This window comes from Trichechus manatus, unplaced genomic scaffold (assembly GCF_000243295.1).
Source record: "Trichechus manatus latirostris isolate Lorelei unplaced genomic scaffold, TriManLat1.0 scaffold00131, whole genome shotgun sequence".
Lineage (NCBI taxonomy): Eukaryota > Metazoa > Chordata > Mammalia > Sirenia > Trichechidae > Trichechus > Trichechus manatus.
This window is the reverse complement of record NW_004444067.1, coordinates 520,299-547,934: the sequence shown is the minus strand read 5'-3', so window position 1 is coordinate 547,934 and position 27,636 is coordinate 520,299. Positions and strand designations below refer to the sequence as shown.

The window sequence follows — 27,636 nt, the reverse complement described above, 5'->3', positions numbered from 1 at the left end:
GGCGGCATCTGGAGGCGGCGGCCGGCCAGCGGTGAGCGGGCGCTGCGCGGACCCTCTTCCCTTCCCCGTCTTCCCTCGTTTCCCGCCTCCCCGGGCCAATCCTGCCTGCCGGCTCGGGGCTCGGGGCCCGGCCCGGCGTCTGTGAGGGACCGGGTCCCGCGCGCTGGGGCGCCCCCGAGGGGACCCCGAGACCTCCTGGGGGCGGCTCCTGAGGAGCCAGGGGGGCCCTCGGGTCCTCCCTGCGGAGCCGGAAAAGTGGCCGGCCCTGTCGGCGCGGAGCCGGGCCTTCCCTTCCTAAGCCCGCCTCAAGATGGAGCTTGGACTCCTTGCCCCCACGCCGCCCGGGCGCCGCTCCTCCCCGGTGCCCCGCTCCGCTTCCCGGGGCCGGGCGGAGTCGGGGTCGGCGGCCCCCGGGATCCGAGGCCCGCAGGACCTGTTGCCCCGGGAGCGCCCCGCCACCTGGGCACTCCCAGCCCTGGGCACCGGTGTCTGCGAGCCGGGACGGAGGCACCGTAGCCGCCCTGGCGTGGCCGCCCGGCCGCTTGGCCCGTGGCCTCCGGCTTGGCTGCCGTGGCTTTTGTTTTCTTCCCGAGTGGGGCTGTGGTTCTTGGAGAAGGTGGATGGGAAGAGGTGGGCACATCGCTCCCGGATTTCTGAAATAACTGGGCAGTAACCCGAACCTCCTGCCTCGGCAGGGCATTGGATCGGAAGACAGATGACACTTGTCCAAAGGTTATTTTAAAAACAGAACCTCCTGATTTCCCTAATTTGGCGATCCTGTGCTTCAAAAAATCTGATTTTGAATTGGGGGTCGACCCTGAACGCGGCTGTGTCTCCACTTCATGTGGCTTTTCCATCTGGCAGGAAGGGCGCACTGTCCCCTCCCCCCTCGCGGCCCCACCTCTTTGGTCGGAAGAAATCATACATTAAGCCTGTAATCGTTTTAGACACCTGTTTTTAGCAAAACTTGGGCGCCAATTATTGTGTTTAAAAAGGAGGGTGGGGAAGATTCTACTTTTTTTATTTTTGATTCAGCAGCCTCCCCTACTTCCTCTTTCAGGTTAGGACCCTTCCTGGCCCAAAAGAGCTCAAGGAGTATTGGTGTTGTTGCTGCTCTTGTTCAGGTTATGATTCTAGTTGTGTTACATTTTATTATTATGACCGTTATTACCTATAGGATCCATAAGTCAGGAGGCTGAATGTGTTTGACTTTTGTGTTTAATGATAACCTTTTGCAAGCATCGTTGGACATGTTGTTCCTCAGCCTTGGGGCATTTTTCTTTGGAAATAATAGCAAATTAGCATTTATTGAGGGCTTTCTGTGGTCAGGCTCCCGGCAAGTCTGTGTTTTATCTCATTTAATCTCCCCAGCCCAATGAGGTAGGTGCTGTCATCATCCGCATTTTACAGAGGAGGCATAGAAAGGTCAAATAACTTGCCCAGGGGTGGTGGTATCTGGATTTGAACTCAAGCATTCTGACTCCAGTTGCCTCATTACTAAATTAGTGTAGTGAATCTCTGGCAAAGAGCAAAGTTGGCTTTTATTAAAGCAAAGAAACTGGGTGATGGCTTGTACAAGTGCTTGTGCTGGTTTTTTAGGTTCAGAGAATGCTGTAAAGTATGCCTTAGGCTTCCCACTAGGCCTCCTTCGAAGAGGTAAAATAACAAAACTGGGCAGGACCTGGCCTAGGTATTCTGACTGATGATTAAGATCTTGCCCTTCTCTACTTTTTCAACGATTGTTTGAGCTTTGACTTGTGCTGGAGCACAACATAAGCTGATCTGATTTCTATCGTTTAGGAGTTTAGAATTCAGTGCCCTTCTGATTAAACATTTTTTTTTTTTTTGTCAGTCACATTCCAGTCACTTCTGACTCATAGCAACCCTTTGCACAACAGAACGAAACACTGTCCGGTCCTGTGCCATCCTCACAATTGTTGCTATGTTTGAGCCCATTGTTGTAGCCACTGTGTCCATCTGTCTCGTTGAGGGTCTTGCTCTCTTTCGCTGACCCTCTACTTTACCAACCATGATGTCCTTTTCCAGGGACTGGTCCAAAGTCCACGAGATGAAGTCTCTCCATATTCGCTTCTAAGGAACATTCTGACTGTACTTCTTCCAAGGCAGATTTGTTGGTTCTTCTGGCAGTCCATGGTATATTCAGTATTCTTCGCCAACACCATAATTCAAAGGCATCAATTCTTCTTCGGTCTGCCTTATTCATTGCCCATCTTTCACGTGCATATGAGGCTGTTGAAAATACCATGGCTTGGGTCAGGTGCACCTTAGTCCTCCAAGTGACATCTTTGCTTTTTTAACACTTCAGAGAGGTCTTTTGCAGCACATTTGCCCAATCCAATATGTCGTTTCATTTCTTGACTGCTTCCTTGGGTGTGGATCCCATATGATCCACAAATGAGCATGAACTTATTCAGTAAGGATTGACTCTGGCTTTTTGAGTGCTGCCTCTGTTGGGATTCTAAACCCAATGGATGGTATGTAATTGATGAATTGGAGGCCTAGTGGTGCAGTGGTTGAGCACTCGACTGCTAACCAAAAGTTTGGTGGTTCGAACCCACTAGCTGCTCCACGGGAAAAAGATGTGGCAGTCTCCTTCCGTAAAGATTATAGCCTCAGAAACCCTATGGGGCAGTTCTGCTCTGTCCTATAGGGTTACTGTGTGTTGGAATCGACTCGACAGCAATGGGTTTTGGGTATATCCCATACAAAGGTAAGCTCATTGCCATCAAGTCAATTCCAACTCATAGTGACCCTATAGGACCCATAGTGACCCCCATAGGGTTTCTGAGGAGTGGCTGGTGGATTCAAACTGCTGACCTTTTGGTTAGCAGCCTGAGCTCCTAACCACTTCACTACCAGGACTGCATACAAAGGTAGGCACCTTTGAGTATTGGCTGCCTAGTGTTCATTATTATTCATAGATATATTTCTGGTCTTCCAGACAAGGGCAGAGACCTTGTCTTTTCCTTTATAGCAGGATTTCTACAGGATTCTATGGAGTCCCATGTTCTCAGTAAATGTTATTACTTAGATAATTGAAAATATGAGGTCCATAAGTTTCCAGACCAGCTTTATAGAAGTAGAAGCTAAAGAAAAAAATGGAAAGTAGTGTAGTAAAGCCATAGGAAGATGAGCTTAGTATTTGTTAACATTTAAAAGAAAATTTTGTCAAAGCTCATAGACACATCCAAACTCCCTGAGGGACCAAATTACTGGGCTGAGGGCTCTGGGGACCATGGTCTCAGGGAACATCTAGCTCAACTGGCATAACACAGTTTATAAAGAAAATGTTCTACTCTCTGCTTCGGTAAGTAGTGTCTGGGGTCTTAAAAGCTTGTGAATGGCCATCTGAGATACTCCACTGGTCTCACCCCTTTGGGAGCAAGGGAGAATAAAGAAAACCAAAGACACAAGGGAAAGATTAGTCCAAAGGACTAGTGGACCACAACTACCACAGCCTCCACCAGAGTCCAGCACAACTAGATGGTGCCCAGCTCCCACCACTGACTGCTGAGACAGGGACAGACAGGGACCCTCTGACAATACAGGGTCCCAGACAGAGCTGGAGAAAAATGTAGAACTAAATTCTAACTAAAAAAAAAAAGACCAGACTTACTAGTCTAACAGAGACTGGAGAAACCCTGAGAGTATGGCCTCTGGACACCCTTATAGCTCAGTAATGAAATCACTCCTGAGGTTCACCCTTCAGCCAAAGGTTAGACAGGCCCATAAAACAAAACGAAACTAAATGGGCACACCAGCCCAGGGACAAGGACGAGAAGGCAGGAGGGGACAGGAAAGCTGGTAATGGGGAACCCAAGGTTGAGAAGGGGAGAGTGTTGACATGCCATGGGGTTGGCAACCAACGTCACAAAATAATATGTGTATTAATTGTTTAATGAGAAACTAGTTTGTTCTGTAAACTTTCATCTAAGGTACAATAAAAAGAAAACTTGTCTGCACAATGTTAAGCAACATGAGTCTTTTCACGTCATTTAACTTTCTACTTTATCCAGGTTATCAGCTTTTTCCCTCCCCTCCTTGTACAAATGAGGTGGGAGGTTGAGTGTCTTTTTTTCTGATAACGAAGAGGGGACAATGTTGTGCATTAGACATGGCAAGCCTCTTGTTCTCTTTTGCAGTATTGTTGAAGTGTTGTGATATTGGGAGCTATGGGCTGTAATTTGGTCTCATTTCATATTCACTCAACAAATATTTGTTGAGCACATGCTGTGTGCCAGATGCTGTTCTAGGTGCTGGAGATACAGTTGTGAATAAAACACAAGAATCCCTGCTCTCTCAGAACTTTCCTTCAAGAAGAGGGGCAGGCAATAAACGCATTAAGTAAGTAAAGTTTATACATAGTATGTTGTTTTTTTGTTAGGTGCTGTGGAGTTGATTTTGACTCATAGCGACCCTGTGTAACAGAATAGACCTGCCCTGTAGGGTTTTCTAGGCTGTAATCTTTCCTGGAGCAGATCACCAGGTATTTTTCCCATGAAGCTGCTGGTTGGGTAGTATGTTAGAAAGTGATAAGTGGTAAGGAAAAAAAAATCAAGGAAGGGGGAATATAAAGTTTTGGGAATAGGGTTGGGGCAATGAAAATTTTAGATGTGGTGGTAAGAGGAGACCTTACTGAGAATGTGAGTTTTTTTTGGTTAATTTTTTTATTGTACTTTAGATGAAGGTTTACAGAGCAAACTAGTTTCTCATTAAACAATTAATACACATATTGTTTTGTGACATTGGTTGCCAACCCCACGATGTGTCAGCATTCTCCCCTTCTTGACCTTTATCACCTTTACTCCATTACCAGCTTTCCTGTCCCCTCCTGCCTTCTCATCCTTGCCCCTGGGCTGATGTGCCCATTTAGTCTCATTTTATTTTATAGGCCTGTCTTTAATCTTTGGCTGAAGGGTGAACCTCAGGAGTGACTTCATTACTGAGCTACAAGGGTGTCTGCAGTCTCTGTCAGATCAGTAAGTCTGGTCTTTTTTTTTTTTTTTTTTTTTTTGAGTTAGAATTTTGTTCTACATTTTTCTCCTGCTCTGTCTGGGACCCTGTGTTGTGATCCCTGTCAGAGCAGTAGGTAGTGATAGCCGGACGCCATCTAGTTATGCTGGACTCAGACTGGTGGAGGCCATGGAGAATGTGACTTTTGAGTAGAGATCTAAAGAAGATGAGGAAATCTAGATCCTAGAGGGAAGAGCATTCTAGGAATAGGCAACAGCAAGTGTAAAGGTCCTGTGGTAGGAGCCTGGAGTAGGGGTGGGGTAGATAATTTAAGGCCTTGGAGGTTTGGAGCCCTGGTGGCAAAGTGGTTAAAAGCTCAGGCTGCTAACCAAAAGGTTGGCAGTTTGAATCCACCAACTACTCCTTGGCAACCCTATGGGGCAGTTCCACTCTCGCCTGTAGGGTCGCTATGAGTCAGAATCGACTGGACGGCGCACAACAACAACGAGGTTAGAGTCCTTAAGTTATGTATGTGTTAAATTATTTAAAAATAGTAAAAGATATCGAATTATTTTATGCCATGTTATTAATGATTTTGATGATGGTAATAATGATGGCACCATGTATTGACTGGCCTAGTTTTGGGCTGACAACTTGCCTACATTCTCTTGCTTAGTCCTCACGATGCTATTGTTGTTGTTGAGTATGACTCATAAAGACCCAATGTGACAGAGTAGAGCTGCCTCATAGAGTTTCCTGGGCCATAATTTTTATGGAAGCAGATCGCCAGGTCTTCCTCCCACAGAGCCCCACTGGGTGGGTTTTAAACCACCATGAGGTAGTGCAGTGAAACTGATGAGAGCTGTAACTCACAGGGGCTGCCTTGTTTTTCCTGGTCTCACAAGTTTTCTCCCTTTGACAGGGTGCAGTCTTAACACTTTTTTTTTTTTTTTAAATTTTATTGTGCTTTAGGTGAAAGTTTACAGAGCAAATTAGTTTCTCATTCAAACATTTATACACAAATTGTTTTGTGACCTTGGTTGTAATCCTTGCATTGTGTCAGCACTCTCCCGCTTTCCAGCCTGGGTTCCCCATGTCCGTTTGTCCAGTTTCCCTGTCCCTTCCTCCCTTCTCTTCTTTGTTTTTGGGCAAGTGTTGCCCATTTGGTCTCATATACTTGATTGATCTAAGAGGCATGTTCCCCATTTATGTCATTGTTTTATAGTCCTCTCTAATCCTTTGGCTGAAAGGTGAATTTAAGAGAGTGGCTTTGGTTCTGAGTTAGAAGGGTATCCCGGGGCCATAGTCTAGGGGGTTCCTCTGGTCTCTGTCAGACCAGGAAGTCTGGTCTTTTTGTGTATGTGTGAATTTGAGTTTTGTTCCACATTTTTCTCCTTCTCTGTCTGGCAGTCTCTATTGTGATCCCCGTCACAGCAGTTGCTGGTGATAGCCAGACACCATCTAGTTCTTCTGGGCTCAGGCTGGTAGAGGCTGTGGCTCATGTGGTCCATCAGTCCTTTGGACTCATCTTTTCCTTGTGTCTTTGGTTTTCTTCACTCTCCTTTGTTCTGGTTGGGATGAGACCAACAGATCTATCTTAGATGGCCACTCGCAAGCTTTTAAGACCCCAGATGCTACTCACCAAAGTAGGATGTAGAACATTTTCTTTATGAACTATGTTATGCTGATTGACCTAGATGTCCCCCTGAGGCCCTCAGCCCCAGTGACTTGGTCCTTCTAGGTGTTTGGATGTGTCTAGGAAGCATCTATGACTTTGCCTTGATCCAGTTGTGCTGACTTCTCCTGTATTATGTATTGTCTTTCCCTTCACCAAAGTTAACACTTGTTTACCAGTTAGTGATTTCCCCTCCCTATCCCTCCCCTCCCTCGTAACCATCAAAGATTGTTTTCTTCTGTGCGTAAACCTTTCCTTGGGTTTTTATAATAGTGGCTTCATACCGTATTTGTCCTTTCGTGATTGGCTTATTTCACTCAGCATAATGCTGTCCAGATTCATCCATGTTGTGAAACATTTTGCAGATTCATCATTGTTCTTTATTGTTGTGTAGTACTCCATTGTGTGTATGTACCATAATTTGTTTATCCATTCATCTGTTGATGGGCACTTAGGTGGTTTCCATCTTTGCTATTGTGAATAATGCTGCAATGAACATGGGTGTGCACTTACCACTTTTCTATCGCTAGTTTTAGTGGAAAATAAAAATCTGAGCTGTCATTCTCTGACAGGTGTCTGCCTTACACAGGTTCCGGCTTTTGTGGGTTTTACTGTATTGTTATCCCCTGCTAATGATGGGGGAATTGAGGGTCAAAGAATTTCAATAACTTGCCCAGAAGGCCAATGGATAGTGAATACAGAGCTAGAAATTGAATCCTGGCCTATCGTACTTTCCATGTTACACAGAATGAGCTGGCAGTGGAACCTAAGGTAAATGTCCAGCAGAAATGCCAGCCACAGTAGTGATGTTCAGACTTGCCGTTAAATGTATGGTTCCTATTTGTATGCATCTGTTCAGCGTTTTTGCTTAACCCTGGGAGTCCTTGTAACTGACATTTGTATGTATATCCTTATCCTGGAATTGTCCTCCTGGCTGCAAAGCCCTGGGTCCTTTTTAGTTAAAAGTTTCATGGTTCAAAATCTGTTTGATATAAACCTTTAGGTAAGTCTCTTCCGTCTTAATTGGCAAGCAGTGTCCGTACTACCCTGGCTATGAATTTTTTGCATAGCTATTTAGGGAGACTTTAAACTATTATAGAGTCTTATATATTGTTAATATACACAGTGTATGTTTTCCATCTGGGTGGAACTCACTTCATGGGTTGTTCGAGTTCTATGCACTTTTAGGGGAAACTCAGTGCAGAGCTTATGACTGAAGATGGTGTTCTACAACAATTTCAGGGGAGAGCGACCTCTTCCAATTTCAATCGGTGTAACAGAGGGAGGCTTTTTTTTTTTTTAGGGGGGTGGGAGAGGCATAGATTGGCAGGCTGTAATTAGCCAACCTTGAATTTGGCTAAGACATCTGGGTTAATATAATATCCTGGCCCTGGCACCAAGTACCAAGGAATCTTGGCCTCACTTAGTAAAGACCTCTTTTTTTTTTTAAATCTCCATCTGGTACTTCCAGAGGGACAGATTCCACTAGCACTAACTCAGTGGGTGGGTCTGTTTTTCTTCATTGTTTATTTTATTGTGGTCCAGCAACAAAATCTTAAAAAATATTCTTTGAACAGTCTTTCCTGACCTTGGAATGCAAGAGGAAGTAGTCGTATTCCAGAATCCCTATTGGGAACCCTCCCGGTATCGGTATTGGTGTTGCTCTCCCTGGAGAAATGTATTCTCATTTACCTCTTCTCAGGAATCCTGAGGAGACTACAGACAGACATTTTGCTGCCATAATGCTTTATATAAGCATGAGATCTAATATACTTCCGACTTGAATTAAGTAGTTGGATGTCTGTATTCTCCTTTGCTTACTTGTGTCTAAATATGGCTTGGCTTCCATCCCAGTTTAACTCTGCCCATTTTTCACTCTTAAAATTGCCAAGTCCTTGATTTACTATTTCTTCTCTGAAGTTAAGCGCTTGAAGATCCAGATGTTCAGGATGTGCAAATCTTCCAAAATTTGGGTTTGATGTATACAGGGAAGGCAACTTTAATGAGATTTTTTTCCCCCAAATTCTACATATCCTTTTTTATAATCAAGTAGTGCACATTTTGGCATATCCTTCTCAGACAAGTAAGAGATTATTAGGGATGTTTTCCAAAAAGTCTTTTAATCAAAACTTCTGATCTTCTGCCCTCTCTTTTTTGCTGATTTATCCCATAAAATTACTTCTTATTGGAGACATTATGTTCTAATTCCTTACGGCAGGAAGGAACCTGTTTAGACATTTCCTATTTAGACTGTAGAATAAATACACTTTACAGGCAGGGTAATTTTTTTACAGCTTAAGTGAAAAAACTTTTATCACTGTTTCTTTCACACGTGGGTGACTAGAAAAAAATTGTGTGTCTTTGTCACATGAAGCCAGTTTCTGTGGTAAGGTGTATATGGCTTACTTAGGTTATTAGGTTATTACCTCATGAATCTGGTAGTAGAGTCTCGTTTAGATTTTAGAAAATCTTCTCTAATGAAATCATTTTTTAATGTTCTCCTGTTTCTTTTTTCTCTTTATATACCAGTTTAACAATGGCCCTTACATTTTAATAACATATATTTGTTCTCATAATATGTGGGCTTAATGCATAGTTATAAAACAGCCGCCCATTGCCATTGGGTTGGTTCTGTTTCGTGGTGACCCTATGTGTTACGGAGTAGAACTGTTCCATAGGACTTTCTTGGCTGTAATCTCTATGGAAACAGTTCTTCAGGCCTTTCTTCCACTGAGCAGCTGGGTGGGTTTGAACCGCTGTCCTTTGTGTTAGCGGACATCGCAAACCACTTGTGCCACACAGGCACCTTATAGAAAACACACACATACACAAAAACAAAGAGAAAAGCAAGTTACCCGTACTTCTACTACCCAGAGAAAATAATTTTAATATTTTAGAGTGTGTCCTTCCAGTCTTTTTTTTTTTTTAATGCTTTTTTTATATTTGTGTCTGAATTTTTAAGTCATTGAATTTTTTTTTAAGAAATTAAAAATTACTTTTCACTGGAACATTTTCACTGGAAGTATTGTCAGCAGACCAGCCTGGGGAATCAGAAGACAGATTAAGCTGTGTGAGGACCTGGATTTGTTGTAGCGCCACCTCTGTTGGTCATGTGACCTTGGGAACACATTTTACCCTCCCTCAATCTGCTTCTTGCTCTGTAAAATGGGGATAACACCTGCCCTGCCTACCCTATGGGGTTATTGTATTGATGAGAGGCGGGTGAAAGGTGGGCTTGGGGCTTGATGACCTGTGGGTCTCTAGATAACACTGTCTGGTGGTAATAGTAGCGCACAGGGAGTCATAAAGGCTTTCAAATACCAGGGAGGCTGACGAAGACAGAGACTGAGGAGAGGCCAGTCCTGTATCACTGGTTGCCTTTGAGTCAGCTGTGTTTATTCTGTGCGTGGCTGGTTGGTTTTTGTTTTGTTTTTAACAGCATTTTTTTGTTCCGAATTTTTTTTTTGGTAGAACTGCCCCATAGGGTCTCCTAGGCTGTAATCTTTGTTTTTTATTATTGTGCTTTAGATAAAAGGTTACAGAACAAACTAGCTTCTCATTAAACAGTTAGTACACATATTTTATGACATTGGTTACCAACCCCACGACATGTCAACACTCTCCCCTTCTCAACCTTGGTTTCCCTGTTACCAGCTTTCCTGTCTGCTCCTGCCTTCTAGTCCTTGCCTCGTTTTTAACAGCTTTATTGAGATATAAGGAGCCCTGGTTGGAAACCCTGGTGGCGTAGTGGTTAAGGGCTACGTCCGCTAATCAAAAGGTCGGCAGTTCAAATCCACCGGCCGTTCCTTGGAGACTATGGGACAGTTCTCCTCTGTCCTGTAGGGTTGCTATGAGTTGGAATCAACTTGATGGCAACGGGTTTTGGTTTTGGTGGCAGAGTGGTTAACAGCTTGGCTGCTAACCGAAAGGTCAGCAGTTCAAATTCACCAGCTGTTCCTTGGAAACCCTGTGGGTCAGTTCTGCTTTGTCCTACAGGGTCGCTTTGAGTTGGAGTCAACTCGACTGCAATGGGTTTTGGTTTGGTGGGTGGCACAATAATCAGGCACTCAGCTGCTAGTCTAAAGGTCGGCAATTTGAACTCACTCAGGAACTCCGCAGGAGAAAAGACCTGGCAATCTTCCCCTGTAAAGATTATAGCCAAGGAAACCCTATGGGGCAGTTCTACTCTGTCACGTGGGCTGGCTATGAGTCAGAATCGACTTGCTGGCACCCAACAACAACAACACTGAGAGATAATTCATATACGATTCATCCATTTAAAGTATACAGTTCACTGGTTTTTGGTATTGTATGGTTAATTTATAGTAAAGCTTTTCAGATGAATGTGCCCAATATAAAGTGTCCTGAAAACCCCCCAGAAATACCAGTTTATCCAACATTTGTTGGGTCTGTGAAGGCCTTGTGCTAGGTACAAGGAGCTCTCTGCCCCTCAAAGTGAGACAACCTACTCTAGGTAGGTATGGGCTAAAGCTGAGGTGATGGGGTCACAGAAGATGACCATTTCATTTTGCTTGGGTATGTGTGTGTGAAGCGGAACCAAGGAAGGTTTCAGAGGTAGGAACTAACACCTGTCTTTGGCTTTGATGGAGATGTAGGACTTCTAGGCAGGGATAGGTAAGGTGAGACATTCTAGGCTAGAGTGAGCAAATGGGGCATAGAAGTAGCATGCTGAGATAATAGCAGATAGCTTACTGTTCCATAGTTTGAGGGCAGGTGATAGGAGATGAAACTGGGAAAAGATGTTTGGGGTTTTATCAAGGAGAGACTTACATGCCCTGATCAGGAGTCCATCTTTTCTGTAGCATTTTATAACCATTGAGTTTTCTGTAAGACTTTTTCAGATGTTTGGTCAAAACACTGGGTTATAGGTGGTAAGCATGAAATCTGCTGGGTGCTGCTGGGTGTACCAGTGATCTTTTGTTTAATAAAATATGTCTAAATATATATTTCACATACTGTGTAACTTACCCACTTAAAGTATACACTTCAGAGAAGTTTTTAGTATATTCACATAGTTGTGTAACCACAATCAATTTTAGAACATTTTTATCACCCCCAAAAGAAACTCCATACCAATTACCAGTCACTCCTTATTTCTCCCCACAGCCCCTGAGCACTAGGCAACCACTAATCTACTTTATGTGTCTGTGGATTTGTCTGTTCTGGATGTTTCTCATACAGTATGTGGGCCTTTTGTATCTGGCTTCTTTCATTTAATATAGTATTTTCAGGGTTCATCCATGTTGTAGCATATATCGGTACTTCATTCCTTTTTATGGCTGAATAATATAGTATGACCCATACTACATTTTATTTATTCATTAATCAGTTTATAGACATTTGGGCTAGCTCCACCTTTGGCTATTATGAATAATGCTGCTATGAACTTTCATGTACAAATTTTTGTGTGGATATATGTTTTCAGTTCTTTTAGATATATACCAAGGAGTGGAGTTGATGGATCATATGATAATGCTATGCTTAACCTTTTGAGGAACTAACTGTGAAACTTTTCCAAAGTGGCTGTACAGTTTTCCAATCCTATTGGCACTGATAAGAGTTCCAGTTTCTCCGCATCCTTGCCAACACTTGTCATTGTCTGTATTTTTTATAATAGCCATCCTAGTGGGCCTGAAGTGTTAGCTCATTGTGGCTTTGATTTGCATTTCCCTGCTGGCTAATGATGTTGAGCATCTTTTCAAGTGCTTATTGGTCATTGGTATAGCTTCTTTGGAAAAATGTACCAATTATCTTTTAACTCCATTTATTCATCAGACATTTATTGAGCACTTACTATAAGGAGGCACTAACTTAGATGTTGGGGGCACAAAGTTGAGTAAAACAGGCACCCACCCTGCTGCTGGGGAACCTGTAGCTGTTAACCTAAGGCAGGGAAAGAGCAAGATTTCAGTCCTTCACCTGACAGCAAATCACAACGCTGTTACTCTAGAGAAGACTGCGCAGATTGTTTAACCTTTTGGAGCTCAGTTTTCTCATCTGTAAATGGGGGGCAATATCTCCTTCATATGGTGATTGTAAAGTTTAAAGGAATTAGTGTATGTAAAGCATATTAAATCATAAATCTCTTCCTTCCCCTTTCATTCCCGTGCCTTCTGTCCGCTTGCTAAAGGAACTTAGATTTCAGCACCTCCACTTTCGCTTTTCATTTAAGTCAGAATGGAAGAAAAAACACCTTTAACTGGTGTGGGAAATTAAACCCTCTTTTCTTGCCATGTTTTAGAAAGTTAACTTGAGTAGGAGTGTCTTGCTGTTATTGAAGGGCACATGTTTAATGAACAGTTGTCACTGAAGAACTTGTAATTTATGAGGAGTTAAATATTCTGCATAGAAAAGCAACTCTTGCTCCTCATGTCAGAACTTGTGCCTTGTCAAACTTCAGGCTCTTTTATATGTTTGTCATTTTTATTTCTCACAGCCTAATTAAAGGTGGAATGTTTCTAAGGTCTGGTAGAACTTGCTGTGTATCTACGTAGAAGGTTACCTAAACAGGGAAAGATATCCAACATTGCAGCTGGCTTTTAAGATCCAAATGAAACCTATTCCTGCTTTCCACTCACAGCATCTAAGGTGATTGTACCAGAACAACAGCAACACAACCGAAAAAAACCAACTGTGGACTTACGAGTAAATTTAGTGGAGCAGCGTCTTCTCTTTGAAATAGTCAGGGGCCCTGCAGTTTTGTGAAAATAGAAACCTGGTTATTTTTTCCATTGTATATAAAGAGCTATGGCAACTATTAAATTTGTTCATTTGCCAAGCAGAAATGAGAAAGCTTTTATAAAGAGAAAAAAAAGCAATAAGGAAATCATGATTCTTGTGTGCGTTGTCTTTGTGCCCTTTTTTTGTTCCGAGCAGACAGCTGATGTGCATTTGCTTTTAGTATGGGCAATGTCTGACTGTTCCCTGAGGGCAAGCAACAATATGCCTGCTTTTATTCCTTAGTGAAGATGGAAAGGGCAGCCAGTTTTAACTTGCCTAGTCATCTAAGTGCTGTCCATAACAGATCAGAAACTTTTATACATCAGCATACTGTAGGGTCAGCAGTCTTTAATCTGGAGATTGGGGTTTAAGTCCTAGATGGTTAAGTAGCTGTGACCTTGACCAGTGATTTCACTTTTTAGAATCCATTTCCTCGGTGGTAAAATGGGGAAGTTGAACTAGATCGCTAACGTTGCTTCTGATTCTGAAGTTCTATGATGCGATATTTAAGCACATTTGCTGCTTTTCACACATTAGTATAATTGACTGCTGTGGACCTAATGAGTAAGTTCTTCTGGGAGATATTAACCAGGCCTCCTATTTTCAGTCCCTTTTAAGATCCTCCTCTAAGAGTGGTATACATTAGAGTCACAGAGTCACAGGAATTTTGTAGAAGCTTTGTGTAAGTGAGTAAAATAGCTCTGAATTATTCAGCTTCCGTGTTGCCATTTGCTTTTAAAATTGTTTTGCAGATGTAGGAGCTTTGGGAAGCTGTTTATTTTCTGCTTACCTAAGCTGTTGGAACATGAAATATATCTTCACTCAAACTGAACTGTAAAAAGACATTCATTATTGCAGCCAGTTGCATCATGGCCCAGAGTTCCACCTTTAAAACAAAAAAAAATTGTCAGATGCCCCAGCTCTCTTTGCTTTGCTTGGTTTTTAGCCACCTCCCCCTCTTTTTTTTTTTTTTTTTAAATTGTTAAAGACTTTGAAACTCTGGGTACAACTTGTATCCTGTACTGTGTCATTCACACTTAACATTTAAAAAACATCTAATTTGCAAGCCCAAAATAGTTTTTCAAAGGGTTATGACTATCTATTAATGTCCTATTCTGACTTCATTCAGTAAACACACTACACTGAGTCTTTATCACTTAGAGTTCTACTTCTGAATTTGATGGAAAGATATTGTAAAACTTTCTATTTACTTTCCACGGTTTATTGTATGATACTCTCAAACCAACACTTAATTTGGATAGAGTGATTTTGATAAATTGCCCTGTAAGATCTCTAGCAGTTAGAAATTGGAGGTAAAACTCCCTTGTAGCATTATTTCAATTAAGGAGCCAATTAATTTTCTGACGCTTCCTGGCTGGTGTCAGTCCTATGGTGTCTAAATGGGCTTTTCACATTGATCCTTTTAAGCAAACATTGACTACACTATTTACTTATCTTTCATCTCTTGTACTTACTCCTTGCAAGATGTATGCAGTTTGCTTTTTTTTTTTTTTTTTTTAAATCTTGTATTAATTTTAAAGCTGTCTGAGTCAGGCCTATTTAAAAAAGTCACATACTATACTGTGTTTGAAATATGCGTTAATACATATGCAGATAAATATTGGTAAAAATAGATCCCAGTGGTCGTCTCATCCAACAAGGTGACGGGAGGTTAAAGACCTAGAGTTATGGCTCCTGGATTCTTGAAAAACTTAGTTGACTAGGTGTTATTGATTGAATTGTGTCCCCCAAAAATATGTGTTATAAACCCTAACCCCTATGTCTGTGGTTATGATTCCATTTGGGAATGGATTTTCTTTGTTACATTAATAAGATAGTATCAGTTTTAGAGTGTGTCTTCAATCAGTCTCCTCTGAGATATAGCAGAGATTAAACAAGCAAGAAAGCAAGCAGAGATGGGGGAAGATACCATGACACATGAAGGTCACCAAGGAACAAGGAACACCCCCTCAGAGCCGACAGAGAGAGAAAGCCTTCCCCTAGAGTTGGAGCCCTGAATTTGAACTTCTAGCCTCCTAAACTGTGAGCAAATGAATTTCTGTTTGTTAAAGCCCTCTCTTTTGGTATATGTGTTCTAACAGTACTAGATAACAGAGACTGGGATACCTCAGTGCTTCCCTTATGAATCCAGGGTGCTGACAGCAACAGAATCCGTAGAGACCTTTTAGAACACTTGGTGGGGTGATTCAGGGGTTGGAAATCGTTGAAGGAATATTGACACTTATGAATACTCTTGATGATGGAAGGATAAAAAGGATAGGCTGATGACTTTAATATTCAATAAACATTTAAGAAGGAGCCCTGGTGGTGCAGTGGTTAAGTGCTCGGCTGCTAACCGAAAGGTCATGGTTCAAACCAACCATCCACTCCACGGGAGAAACATGTGGCTGTCTGCTTCTGTAAAGATAAAAAGTAAACAAACCCATTGCCCTCGAGTTGATCCTGACTCATAGTGATGACCCTCTAAAGATTACACCCTTGGAAACCCTATGAGGCAGTTCTACCCTGCCCTATAGGGTCGCTATGAGTTGGGATCAACTCAATGGCAAAGTGTTTGGTTTTAATGGGAAACGTTTAAGAAATCTACCATATGAAAGACACACTGGTTGGAAACTAACAAGGAACCTCCCTTTTTACAAATGGAGACGGTGAGGACCATGTATTTGAAGGATAGTTATGAGTGCTCTTATCCTGGCACGTAATTCTGTAGAGTTAGTATAGATAGGTAAATCCTGTAAAAAGAAGGTAATGTATTCTAAGAATAAACTTGATAGAGATACGTGGAACTGCAAGGAAGTGTTGACAAGTGGCACTGTAGGTAAGCTGGTGATTTTTACTTTCCACCTGCGTCTTCCATGTCTGCTTTTCCCTTTAATTTAGTATTTTGCCATGTAGTTTATAATGATTATTGAAATGTATGAACTTAGCACTACGCAAATAAAAATTGTTACCAGCCCAGTCATCAGCTTGTGGATTAACTGTAAATTTATTAAAAGCAGTACAAAAATAACTTGAATGAGCTGAAAGAGGAATAAGACAACTTTCAGTCCTTTTAAGGTTCTCTTTCTTCAGCCCAGTGGTCTTTGCAGAGTGCTGGTGACCTTCAACCTAGACTAAAATACAGCTTTTTCCACTTTATATGAAAAATTAAATAGTGGTTTTCTTAATTGCATTTTCACTTTGCATAAGTGTTTTGAGTTTGTTTTAAGTCTCAGGCCCCTGCTTCTGTATAGTGAGAAATTTTAGACTTTGTATTGTACCTCGTTATTTTATGGTATTCCATTAAGGAAAGCACTATTTCCAGATGCTCAGGCCTTTTGGACAAATTGGGGAACCACTGCTCCATCCTTTCCGGTGTACATACCCCTTGGGAGGGCAGAGCTAGCTTTCTGAGAGGAGATTCTGTTTCTATCTCTTTCCACTTTGATTGGAAAATTGTTCTCTTCCACTCTTTCACTTTCCTGCATGTGCTTATTTCTGACAGGGCTGGCTAATGTTTTCATTATTTCTCAGTCTTGGAATGCCTTGCTGCAGAGAATGGGATAAAGGAGCTGGGGAATTTGGAATGCCATCTTTCCCTCTCTTATCATAATAGGCATCCACTTTAGTAAACTCACCATCCCATGGTTGAGATTTTATTCTATTCTATTTAAATCAACCACTTAATTGTTGCCAAAACCAAAAGGCTTCAGTTCCCCTGCTTTATCTGCTCTAGTTTATTTCATATCCTGCACTGACTTGAAGCAGTGACTCTTTTGTGGCCAGTGCCCTGAACTATGTTTGGTGACATCACACACATCTCTGTGTTCAAGTGGCAAGTTTCTGGGAGGCCAGAACAAATGATGACCCTAGGGTGCTTTATGTCATTCATTATCAGTTAACACTGACCTCTCATGTGCTTACCAGATACTCTACCAAGGAATAGATGCTGCTCTTCCCTTCCACATGGTTTTACTTTCTGAGTCACAGAATTGTTTTTGGGGTAAACATTCTGAACAAGTCTGCAGTGTTATCATGTCATCTGACCACACTCTGTTTAATGTGCACAAGGAGTTTTCTGTATCTTCATTCAGAAGACCGACAAGTTTCCCAGATGTTAACATGTGGGACAATGAAGAAGCAGTTACGCTTTTTCTTCCCCGGGTCTTATGTTTTAAATTATAGCTAGGAGATGGCAGCAGACTGTTTTAAGTCAAGGGCCATTTACTGGAGTTAGGAAACACGATATCAGATAAGTAAAACATGAAAAACCGACTCTGCTAGGTGACAGCTAACAACAGTAAACTGTCTCTAAGTCAAAGGCGATTTACTAGTTAAGGGAGCGGTAACTAACAACAACCACAGACTGTTTCTAAGTCAAAGGCAATTTAACTAGTTAAGGGACCTGTAACTAACAACCACAGACTGTTTCTAAGTCAAAGGCAGTCTAAGGTTTATTGTTGTGAGCCTTCAAGTCTGACTCATCGTGACCCTGTAGGGCAGAGTAGAACTGCCCCATAAGGTTTCCAAGGCTGTAAATCTTTACGGAAGCAGACTGCCACATTTTTCTCCCACGGAGTGGCTGTTGGGTTTGGACTGCCCACCTTTTGGTTAGCAGCCAAGCACTTTAACCTCTGCTCCACCAAGGCTCCTTTTACTAGAGTTTAGGGACCACAATATCAAGTAAGAAATGAATAACTAACTCTACTAGATGGTAACAACAGCAACGACAGACTGTTTCTAGTCAAAGGCAGTTTACTAGAGTTTAGGGACCACAGTATCAGATAAGTAAGAAATGAGTAACAAATGCTGCAGTCACATCCTTAACCTTTTTCTCCTACAGTTTTTCCCTCCAGTCCCTCAAGCCCATCTTTCCCACGTATTCTTATTAGTCCGTTCCTTGAGTCTGCGTTAGTTTCCTGAAAGCAGAGAGAAGCTGAGCATGATGCCGGTTCAGTAAAATGATGCTCTGCTCCCCTTTTTGTTCTTGAAGTGCTGCCTCCTGCTGTTCTGGCCTTAAATCTGCCAGTCACTAACTCTTTGATTCCTTTTTCGTGTCTTGAAACCCACTTAATAAATTTTTCATCTGTAACTCAGTCTCTGCTGTACCTTGAGCTTTGTGTAGGTGTGTTTCCAGACTCACTGTTGAGCCGTCAGTTCGGAGGGGGCAGTGCCTTGTGCCACAGGCAGGCCTTCTTTGTGCTTATGTACTCCTGTTAAACAGGTGTTTTAAGGTTCCTTCTTTTTCCTTTTGTTATTCTAAGAGCAATTAGTAAGTTTTATATTCAAGAGCTTAGATTTCTCTCTTTCCCTCACATATGTGTTGTAATAGAGTAGAAAAGATGGATCTTGCATACCCCGGGGGGTTTGGCATATCTGATTGGCAGCTTTATCATCAGTGCCAAGAGGAGAACTACTTTATATTCAGCCTTGAAGGTGAGGTCCAGGCAGGCGCTGTGCAATACCATAGCCACGAGCCACAATGGCTTTTGAGCACTTGCAGTGTAGTTAGTCCAAACTGAGATGTGCTATAAATATAAAATACATGATGGATTTCAAAGACCTAGTATTAAAAAAAGGTGAAATATTATAATTTTTACATTGACTATACTTTGAAATAATATTTTGGATATATTGGGCTAAATAAAATGTATTACTGAAATTAAATCCACTTGTTTCTTTTTAATTTTTACAATATGATAACTGGCAAATTCAAAATTACTTTTGTCTCACATTAAATTTCTGTTGGGTGGTGCTGTTCTCAAAATTATAATGGTGTCTGCAAATCTATCTAATTTGACACGTAAGCTCTTGTTATTACCATTCACTGGAGGTAGTAGTTGAACAGTTTGCCCATAATTTCATTGGCCAAATTCTTTTTTTTAACTATTATATTTTTATTAAGGCAGTTTTTAAAAATCAAATGGTTCCATAAAAGTTACAATTTAAAAGCGTAGTCTTCGCCTTACCCCAGTTTGCCCCCAATTCTCAGTCTCCAGAGGGCAAACACTTGCCACTTTTATATCTGTTTCTTCTGGTTTTTGCTCTCTTTTTTCTAAATGGCATGCTTGTCTTAGTTTACTAGGGCATCCATAACAAAATACCACGAAGAGGGTGGCCTTAAAAAACAGAAATTTATTTTCTCACAGTTCTGGAGGTGAGAAGTTTGAATTCAGGCCTATTCAGGGCTATGCTCTTCCTCAGGGCTATGTGGCCCAATTCTTTTAAGAAGCATGAGGGCTGGGAAACCCTCTAATACTGTCCGCTTTGCCAAGTGCTTAGAGACGGAGATACAGTTACTTAATGATTTAGTTGAAAATCACAATATTGCATCATTTTATGGGTTCTTGTTTTGATGTTGAGTCACTTCCGCAAAGTTTTTGCACTTTTACTGTGTACCAAATCCTTTTTTTTCTTCTAAATTTTATTTAGTTGTCGAGAATATACACAGCAAAACATAACACCAGTTCAACGGTTACTACATGTACAATTCAGTGACATTGATTACATTCCTTAAGTTGTGCAACGATTCTCCACCTCCTTTTTTGAGTTGTTCCTCCTCCATTAACATAAACTCACTGCCCCCTAAGTTTCCTATCTAATCTTGCAAGTTGCTGTTGTCAGTTTGATCCCATATAGATAGTTCTTAAAAAGAGCATAATGCTTGAGGCAGAGCTTTTTTAGTAGTTAAGCTAAACTATTGTTCTCTTTCAAGATGACTTCAGGGGATATTTTTGGTTTAAGGTTTAAAGATTATCTCAGGGCAGTAGTTTCAGGGGTCATCCACCCTCCATGGCTTCCAAAGTCTAGAGTTCATGAGACTTTGAAATTCTGTTCTGCATTTTCTCCCTTTTGATCAGGATTCTTGTATGGAATCCTTGATCAAAATGTTCAGTAATGGTAACCGGGCACCATCTGTTCTTCTGGTCTCATGGCAAGGGAGACAGTTGTTCTTGGAGGCAGTTAGCCACACATTCCATATTCTCCTCCTATTCCTCACTTTTCTTCTTCCTCTGTTACTCCAGGTGAATAAAAACCAATTGTTGTGCCTTGGATGGCCACTTGCAAGCTTTTAAGATCCCATGCACTATGCAACAAACTAGGAGGTAGAACAGAAGCACTTAACATGTTATTAGGTCAGTTAACTGGGCTGTCCCATGAAACCATGACCCTCAACCTCCAAACCAAGGAGCCAAATCCCACGAGGTGTTTGGTTGTACATAAGCAGCCTCAGCAGTTACTCTTTTTTTTTTATTTGTCACTGTTGTAAATATATCGATCACATAACTTTTGCCAATTCAACTTTTACAGGTGTACAACTTATTGACAGCAATTATAGTAAACGGCTCTGCAACCCTACCCTTAATGTGATTTTTCTCTCACCGTTAACCCCTTTTCCCCCACTTCTTGCCCCTGGTAACTACTAATAAACTTTGTTCTCTATACATTTGTCTTTTCTTGTCTTTTTATATAAGTGAAGTCATACAATATTTGTCCTTTTATGATTGGCTTATTTCACTCAGCATAATGTTTTTAAACTCCATCCATACTGTACCATGTATCAAGACTTCATTTCTCCTACTGGCTGAGTAGTACTCCGTCGTATGTATGTACGACATTTTGTTTATCCATTCGTCTGTTGATGGGCAGTTAGGTCGTTTCCACCTTTTGGCTGTTATGAACAGTGCTGCAGTGAACATTGGTGTACAAGTCTCTTTTTGAGTCTGCTTTCCGGTCTTTTGGATGTATACCTAGGAGTGGGATTGCTGTGTCACATGCCAAATACATTTTTTTTTTAATTGTACTTTAGGTGAAGATTTACAGAACAAATAGTTTCTCATCAAGCAGTCAGTACACACACTGTTCCATGACAGTAGTCAACAAATTTACAATCTGCACCATCTTTCCTGTCCCCTTCTGCCTTCTAGTCCTTGTCCCTGGACGGCTGTGCCTCATTAGTCCCATTTTGTTTTATGGGGCTGTCCCATCCCCGGCTGAACGGTGAACCTTGGAAGTGGCTTCACCACTGAGCTAAAAGGGTGTCCGGGGGCCATACTCTTGGGGTTTCCCCAGTCTCTTTGAGGCCAGTAAATCTGGTCTGTTTTTTGTGTGTTAGAATTTTGTTCTACATCCTTGTCCAGCTCTGCCCAGAACCCTCTGTTGTGATCCCCGTCAGAGCAGTCAGTGGTGGTAGCCGGACACCATCTAGCTGTACTGGACTCAGTCTGGTGGAGGCCTTGGTAGCTGTGGTCCATTAGTCTGCCAAATACTTTTTTAGGTCATTTGTATGCAAAGACAGATCAAATGTCATCCCTGACCATGAGGAACTTAGTCACAGCAAGATATGCAGACAAGACAGCATGAGTTTGATTCATCACTCAGTAATAGAAGGTTACACAGTAGCCGGCGTGGCCCCTGGCAGGGAGAGAGAGGCCAGGAAGCTTAGTCCAAAGAGACCCCCAGGGAGGTGATGCTGCTGCTTATATTCTTGTAGAGTCATTGCCTGTGTCCCCTGGGAACGCACTGCGTGTAGCTGTAGAGTATGGGGCTTGGTTGTATGAACAGCCTGTTTGTGGGAGGCTGAGGCATGACTGGGGCAGCTCCCATCCAGGGATCTCACGCTCATTTCAGCTGGGGTATGAGATGTTTTTAAAGCAGCCCTAAGCCGGCCTGTCAGCTTACTTTGAAAGTCTGCTGCGAAGGTGAGAGTTACTTCACCAACCTTGTTTTTACTCAGGAGTGAAGAAAAGATGTAAATGTTCATCCATTTTATTTGGACCAGCTTTTTCCAGTCTTTTCTGTATAGACGGAAATATTAATGTGAGTGAAATTGAAAGAGGAACAAAAAAGTAGAATAACTCGCCTTTTGTTGGTGGAAATACGCGTCAGTTTGGAAAGCTACCGGAGTGTTGTGTCAGTGTTTTGAGTGGCTGCAGCCGACAGGAGCTCAGGTTACACTGCGCCTGCTGTGTTCCCGGGTGGGGAGTAGCAAGTGACACAGCATACAGCCGACACTTACATAACCATGACTTTAGGGGACAGGACTACGCTGTGAAGGAACCACCCAAACCCAGGTGTATGATATTACAACAAAGCCTGTGAATTTTTCTCGCAAGCTTGACTTGAAAATCATCTTCGGAAACAGCATTCTCTAAAACCAGACTTCCCATTAGTCTCAGAACTTCTTTCCCTTTGCCTTCCGCGATTAAGTTCACAGGTACAAAACATTTAGAATTAAAAGGAGCTCAGAAGTCTCAGAGTGCAGCTGTCTGCAGGTAAGTCATTTAACCTGCCTGGTGCAGCATTTCCTCAAGGTCAACCGGTAGGGCCGAGTTGAAGCCTCTGTTTCCAGACACCCAGTCCTATTTCTGGGGGCTCAGTGTTAAACCCCCTCCTGGCAGATTAAATTCACTGCAAATTCTTCAACCCTGCTTTGCTTCCCATCAGAATTTCAAGATCGCTGTAAATAAAGGAGTATTTTCATTTTGCCTATGGGGTGAAGTGGACTAGAAAGGGACCAGGTGAAGCATAGATCTGTGATTTGTGTAGGGCAGTACAATGCCACTTGCTCGGGAGAGTGCCAGGAGATGCTGAACTTGTTAGAAGCTGATCTTATCAGATTTGGGCTCTGTCTTCACTGATGGCAGAGAACTCTTCCTTTGGCAAAGTTAGAGCCACGATCACTTTGCTTTTGCTTTTGAATCCTTGTCCTTTGGCTTATGGAGTGTGGATTTGAAATCCAGAACGGGGAACTGCTTGCTTCGAGGAACCTTTAGTTTCTGTAGATTGCTTTAGCTTTTTTTTAGAGTTTCAGGGGTTGGGGAGAAGGGCAAGGCTGGATTTTACTAAAATAACTTCTGTAATAAACCTTTTTTCTATTACGGGAATTTCAAACATATAAGTAGAGAGGTGTACAGTGAACCCCTAAGTACATCACTCCGCTTGAACAATTATCAACCCATGATCAATCTTGTCTTACATAAATTTTATTAAGCTGTCGTGAAACCTGTGTTTTTTAAAACATATTTTTTGCCCTTGCTAGTAAAATAACTTTTGCTTTTGAGAGAATATAGTACTTTATTTATTATTCATATTATTATACTTTTTTTGGTATGAAGCATTTCTATTTCATAGGCTTTTTCTAAAATTAATTTTTTGAGCACTTAGCCCAGATGATTCCAAAGTTCTCTGCAAAGTTTTTATCTCTTTGTCTACCATATTAGGGAAGATAAGCTAGCTACTGTAACAAATAACTCTGCCCCCCCATCCTCCACCAATTTTAGTGGCTTAAACCGATAAAAGCTTATTTTCAGTTATGGAGAAGTCCAGGGCAGGTATTTCCTGACGGGGGAGTCCCCCCTAAGAGGTGATTCAGCGATGCAGGCTCATTCCGCCTGTGACTCCACCATGTGTAACACGCTGTCAAGGTTGCCAGGCCCATCTTGTCAATGAAGTGGAAGGGCAAAGAGTCCGGAGGATCTCACATGGAGGTTTGTATGGAGCCGGCCTAGAAGTGGCACACACCCCACATGCTTCTCTCATTCCATTGGCTAGTGCTCGGCCACGTGGTCACACTAAGCTGCAAGGAGCTGGGAGACTTGGTGTAACTGTGATCCAGGAAGAGGAGCAAATGGGTTTGGCGAGCATGTAGCCCCTCTCTGCATTTCCACTCTGGTTCTGATGTTGCTGGGCTGCATTTTCGTGCCTGTGTAGAAAGGAAGACAAGAGTGTTTCCTTACTCTCCTGGTTGCAACCACTTTACTGTGGCTCAAAAATCATTAATTTTTTGTTTCCAGCTTATGAAATTATACCCGTTCATTAAATACACTTTGAGAAGCTCAAGAAAACACAAAGAAGCTATAAAAATTACCCATAACCTCATCATCTGGAGATTACTATTATTAATCCTTTGTTAGATTTCTTTCCAATTTAAGGATCAGTTTTAACCACTTAGAAATAATAATAAAATTTCACTTCTTACTCTCTTCTGGCTTTCAAACTCCAAAACTGGTAAGAAGGGGGGAAACATCACTATCACCAACAACTTGGCAGTTTTGCCTTATCTTAGCAAAGATATACTATTCCAGAGGTGCCATGAGGCCTTGCACTTTTGACATTTTCAAAATGAACTTTTTTGCTTACGTGTCTTAATCTTCACTTCTCTTGGTAAGTGGAAGTGTAAGTATTGGATGCTGGTGACGTTAGCAATATGTAGCGTGGCAAGGGTCATTAAGGTGAGGGTAAAAATTTAAGTTTATGATTTACTTCCTACCCAGTGTCCAGAATTGTAATATATAGCTTAACTTTCCAGGAGAGAATACTAGGAAAAGCTGTGTGAAACCAAACCAAAATAAGGCCTTGTAAACTTGAAACCCATTTGAATACACTCCCTGCCTTGAGCTGAAGACATAGGTGGGTGTGCTCTTCTCTATTTACCCACCTGCATTGCTTATGCTGGTCAGCAGTGGAGGAAAGGCTGCTAATCTTAAGTGGGAGGACATTTTCTTGGGAGAAGGTGCACCCTTTAATCATCAGCTCCAGACTCGGGGAGTCAGAGCCCTCTGGTTTTCCCTTAAAGTGGTGAGGATGGAGCCGAGAGGCGAACCAACATCAGAATTCTCATTTGTGATGTCACCAGAGTTCTCGTTTGTGATGTCCTTATCATGACCTCACGGCCAGGTTTGCTCAAAATGTTTGCCCAAGCTTCTGTCAGAACTTGGGCTTCTGAGGCCTGGCCTGATTCCACAGACATCATGAGGTATCGGTTTCTCTTCTTTTGGTAGATCTTGGTTGACTTTTCCATGGCTTTCTATTACATTAAGCCACTCTGTTTTACTGCAAAACATTGTGTAATAATAAGAAAAGCGTTTCTTAAATATCCTCTGGCAGGATGTTTAAAAGTAGAAAACTCAATAGTAATAGCGGAAGCACAGAAGTATTTCTGCCGTGCGGGCGGGTGTGTGGTTTTTCAGTGCCTCTGTTTGCTGTGTAATTTGCTATCATGTTTCCCTCCTCTGAAAGTAAACATACCGTTTTTGTTCTGTAAATATCTATCAACAGCACTGGACAAGCAAACATTTGAAATACTTAGACTTGGTTATCTGTGGAGTAGATTATTTATGACCCAGAGGCCTAAATCCAGACACATCACAATTGAGAAGTTGGCACCACTTAGTTTTGAATATATTACTTTGCTCTTTGTACCTGTTTTAGTTGGAGCTGGGAAAAAACGTGTAGGTTCCTACAAGTATCCAGCAATCTAGTCACTGATGGTTAATACAGTTTTCTTAAGGCTTGTCCTCCTACAAAGAAACAACCAGCCACCTTTCAGAACCCTGTGTTCCTGTGTGCTGGGTGCTTACAGATGACAAATTGTCCCCTCTCTTCTTTTATTTAAGTAACACAAGTAGATATTAGACCCTTCTTCTAAGTTTGGTTCTGTGAGCTTAAATCGAGAGATTACGTGGCAAAAAATTTTTTTTTGTTATTGCTTTTTCCTCCACAAAGCATGTCATTATCAGAGAGCTTAAGCTTCCTGTTTTCTAAAGTAGACTGCTTTTTTTTTTCAAAAGATATTTTTCTTGTTGAGAATATACACAGCAGAACATACACCAATTCAACTGTTTCTTGTACAATTCAGTGACATTGATTACATTCTTGTAATTCCACAACCATTCTCACCCTCCTTTTCTGAGTTGTTCTTCTCCATTAACATAAACTCACTACCCCCTAAGTCTCCTATCTGATCTTTCAAGTTGCTGTTGTCAGTTTGATCCCATATAGACAGATCTTAAAAGACCACAATGTTCAAGGCAGACATTCTTTACTAGTTAAGCTAAACTATCGGTTTGGTTTTAAGAAGACTTCAGGGGGTAGTTTTGGTTTAAGGTTTAAAGATTATCTCAGGGCAACAGTTTAATCAGGAGTTTATCCAGCCTCATGGCTCCAGGAAGTCTGGAGTTAATAAGAGTTTGAAATTCTGTTCTGCATTTTCTCCCTTTTGATCAGGATTTTTCTATAGAATCTTTGGTCAAAATGTTCAGTAATGGTAGCCTGGCACCATCCAGTTATTCTGGTCTCATGACAAAGGAGGGAGTTGTTCATGGAGGCAATGACCAGCACATTTAGACTGCTCTTTTTAAAGCCTTGTCCTGTGTATTTCCTGTTTTTCCCCTGTCACAGCCACATGTCCCTATTTTCTTAAACATGTAGGACCTAGTATATTTACTTTCCTTAAGACTAGGAGCCCCTTATGGGTCCAGTAGGTATGTTCAGGAGTCACTCACTGGCATAAATGGTGTCATGGTTTGCATTATGTCCCCCCAAAAATGTGTGTATCAATTTGGCTAGGCCAAGATTCCTGGTACTGTGTGATTTTCCTGTATGTTGTAAACCTGCCTCTATGATGTTAATGAGGGAGGATGGATGGCAGTTGTGTTAGTAAGGCAGGACCTGATCAACAAGACTGGATTGTGTCCTGAGGCAATCTCTTGAGATATAAAAGACAGAAGTCAGCAGTGAGACAGCGGGACCTCATACCATCAAGAAAGCAGTGCCGGGAGCAGAGCGCATCCTTTGGACCGGGGTCCCTGCGCAGAGAAGCTCCTAGTCCGGGGGAATACTGAAGAGAAGAAGGCCGACAGAGAGAGAAAGCCTTCCCCTGGAGCTGACGCCCTGAATTTGGACTTTTAGCCTACTTTGACTATGAGGAAATAAACGTCTCTTCCTTCAAACCATCCACTTGTGGTATTTCTGTTGTAGCAGCACTAGATGACTAAAACAGAATTTGGTACCGGGAGTGGGGTGCTGCTCTAACAGATACCTAAAATGTGGAAGCGGTTTTAAAACTGTGAATGGATAGACGTGCGGCAGTGACAGAGGACCAGCAGCAGCAGAGGACCTACAGCAGAGAACCAACAGCAGCAGAACCAGGAGACCAGTGAAAGACAGCACTGGAGCCGACCCACGGAGTGAGAGAGCTGAGTGCCTGTGTGCAGGAGGCCTCCTGGCGGACTGGGGTGCCTCTGGGCACTTATCGGTGGAGCTAGGCTTGCCGACCCAGACCCACAGAGCGAGAGAGCTGAGTGTCTGTGTGCATGAGGCTTTCTGGCGGAGTGGGGTGCCTCCGGGCACTCATACCAGTGGAGCTACTGAGCTTTGGAACATTTGCCCCAGCAGGGCAGATGCGGGCGTGAGGCCCGAGGGCCGAGAGGCCATAGGAAGCAGAAGCTGAAGAGACAAGGGAC

At 42.2% G+C, this 27,636-nt stretch overlaps 1 protein-coding gene across 6 annotated transcripts in view; it reads left to right on the top strand.

Moving 5' to 3' along the window:
• Positions 1–27,636, top strand: part of CLIP1 (CAP-Gly domain containing linker protein 1) — a 135,583-nt gene continuing 107,947 nt past the window's right edge. For 2 of the 6 annotated variants that reach the window (XM_023739199.1, XM_023739197.1), the window contains exon 1: positions 21,559–22,665. The gene's annotated coding sequence lies outside the window, so the exon portion shown is untranslated. The other 4 variants (XM_023739200.1, XM_023739201.1, XM_023739198.1 and 1 more) reach the window with 4 other exon arrangements.